Raw genomic sequence first — 3100 nt, 5'->3', positions numbered from 1 at the left:
CGGTAACTTGTGTACTTCAGACGGGAGCGGGCTGTCTGATCCGGTAAGCCCTAGCCGCTCGCGACATCCTTTGACATCATACAGTGGTCGCGCGCACACAGTTCCCTGTACTAAACAACTTGTCAAAGTATGTTCTGTGCATCCCGGCACGAGTGCACCAGAGAACAGTCAGCTTCTGTGGGCGGAGTTTGGAGGAGAGACGTGAACTGATATGGTTGTCAGTCAGCATCAGTCAGAATTGCTTGCGTTCGATGTTTTTTTTTCTTAAAATCATTTGCAACGTAGCCTATAATAATCCAACAGTTTTAGTTTATTCGTATTTTTAGTTTATAGGCCTAATGTGGAATGACACTTTTAATGAACTGTTTTGTTGTAGGGGTACAGAGTAACTTACATGACATTCTTTTAGAGTCAGTTATAGGCCTAATTAATATAGGCTATTAAATGTTTTGTTTTAATGTATTTTGTTTTGCTCAATTTTATATTAAGTTGTATTGTATTTTATTGAAAAGCAAGACAAATTTTTAAAAGCAAATTTTGACTATTCAGTTTGTGCAATAGTGAAAAAATAGCTTAATAAATAGAAGAAATGCAAAAACCATATTCGGTGTTCGGTATTATTCGGCCTTCAGCCAAGTGTTTCACATCATGTTCGGCTTCGGCCAAGAATGTTAGATTCGGTGCATCCCTACAAAAAATAAAGCATAAACATGCTGTATAAAATTCAGTATCACAAGTAAACAAACACACCATACTTTACACGCTAAAGTAATTAACGTACAACAGTAACCACCTACAGAAAGGTGGAAGAAAACAAAGAAAACCATTCCACTTATTCCACACTTAGTTAACGTTACCTGTCTGATTTTAACACACACACAAAAAAAGAGTGCAAGCGCATTAGTACATCAGTGTTCAGCTGTGCGTATAAATATCTCCAGATGAAAACAGTTCTGTCTTAATTAGTTCCGCTAAACGATGATCCCGTTAAGACATATCATTCACTTCTCTTTAGTATTGTGAGTTTGTTTTAATTCGTTTTATGTGTTTTAATTAATCTTTACTCTGGAAGCTGTAATCAAAATTCCTTGTTTGTGTGTGCGTGCTTGCGTGTAAGCATAATTGACAATAAAATGTTCATTCACACTATTAATTGTGTTTCCTGTGTTGTCTGATATTGCTGATTCTAAGAGCTCTGTTTAAAATGCATTCGTATTTCCTTTGCGTTTATGTTTCTAATGTAAACGTTTCATTTGTGTATTACATGTCTAATCGTTACCACAAATAACCACTAGATGGCACAAGCATATAAAGATTGACTTTCTTCTTCGTCACCGTTGTTAAGAGCTCCTCCTCTAAAGGAAGTTGCGAAGTTGGTGAGCTGGGCTGTCGTAACCGCTAGATCAGTGCACGTCTACACATGAATGAATATTCACAATGAAACGAAGGCGCGCATCACCGCATTAATAGCCATAAGAAGGATTACAAGCTGTTACGACAGCCAGTGTCAACATGACAACACACCTTCGTTTTATTTGAATTATTCATGATGTTGTGACCCAAACACTACGTTAAGCTTACAGTGAGTTTACATCATAAGCCACGGACATTGACGCAAGGTAAACGCACACGGAAGAAGCGAAACCTACCACCGAGAAATACAAGAAGAGAAACCGCAGAAGAAAATGAGAAATAGTTTCGTTGGGAAAATGGCTTTGGGCAACAGACAGTCAGTCAGGCAGGCTTGCACAGACAGAGTGGCCAGCGAGGTGAGTGATGTTAACAGGAATACGCTGTGTTTGCAAGAGGTAAAGGGGTTCGCAATGCTTCCAAGTTAACATGTTAAATAATATTCTCAAATCTTGTTGATCTGACGCTCATTCTAGGATTTTCATTGGAATAGCCATTATTGATACAAAATTCATTTTAAGGGAAAATAATGGTCTTATTTCAGATATTACTAATACAAGCCACTCTTGTTGAAGATTTTCTTCTTTGCATGTTTGCCCTTAACAGATTATGCGCCTGTGTTGATTCACAAGCTTGACAGATGCTGATTTGGATGACAACATAATAATCAATAAACCAGAAGCTGAATCTGCTTGTTGAGGGACTGCATACATTAACAAAGGAGTTGTTTGGCAAAATAAACTTGGACCAACCTGCCTTGATGCGCACCAAGCCATGTACCGCACAGGTGGATATATGAATGCTTATTTAAAATTATTTTCCTGTGCACACATGATTATTCTGCCTTATATTGTTGTAAGCAATATTAGTTTACACACCTCAAGTTGTTGTGTCTGTGTTTATTACAGAAAAACCTTAAAAGCATGTAAGCATATCTGGCTCAGGGTCAGCAAGTTACTGGTTTCAATTATGCTTCATTAGTTGCTGTAACATCCTTGTCTGCTATACAAACCTATTTTATCTATGCAGTTTCTTTGTATGTTTCTCTTTTATCATAATGTGTAACTTTGTTACACTTTCTATGAGCGGCCTCTACACTAATATCAGTTTGTTTTGTTTTCCATGCCCCGTCCTGGAGTTCCCGAAGACACCAGAGGTCGCCAGTCCAAGCTCCGGGTTGTGGCCTGATGCTCTTCCCAGTTCAGCCAGATGCTTGTGATGATGGGCAATCCACCTGATGACAACTAACAATTACCATACTTTAACTTGAACAAATATATTCTTTTCATACGTTTTGGTATTATTGCAAACTGTTCTGGTATATTGTAATTTAACAATATTTAAAATAATAATATACCTAGATTAAATATACTTCAATTAAATAATTGACCGTTTCTGACAATCCAAGATAACATTTATTTCAGTTTCATCAGTGTACATTGCATTGAGAAATAATACCATGTGTCTTAATATCATATACTTTTTTAAAATTATGATGTATGTACAGCTGCTTTGCAACAATGATAATTGTGAAAAGCGCTATATAAATACAATTGAAAATTGAATATTTTGCAGGTAGGAATTGTTAGCTTAATTCTTAGCTCATTGGTTAGACTTAGTCAGTTTAAATGTGTTTATATAATATATATGTATAGTTATGTGTAATGTTATTTGTAATCTCCAACGCTGC

The 3100-nt window shown here is 36.5% G+C and overlaps 1 long non-coding RNA gene across 1 annotated transcript; it reads left to right on the top strand.

Moving 5' to 3' along the window:
* The first annotated feature begins 1367 nt into the window (after positions 1-1367).
* On the top strand, positions 1368-2892 carry LOC130551093 (uncharacterized). The gene is made up of 2 exons (XR_008962535.1): positions 1368-1769; positions 2017-2892. It is a non-coding gene; the product is annotated as an uncharacterized LOC130551093 (long non-coding RNA).
* Positions 2893-3100: the final 208 nt, after the last annotated feature.

Source organism: Triplophysa rosa, unplaced genomic scaffold (assembly GCF_024868665.1).
Source record: "Triplophysa rosa unplaced genomic scaffold, Trosa_1v2 scaffold62_ERROPOS2744091, whole genome shotgun sequence".
NCBI classification, from domain to species: domain Eukaryota; kingdom Metazoa; phylum Chordata; class Actinopteri; order Cypriniformes; family Nemacheilidae; genus Triplophysa; species Triplophysa rosa.
This window is presented reverse-complemented; position numbering and strand designations above follow the sequence as displayed.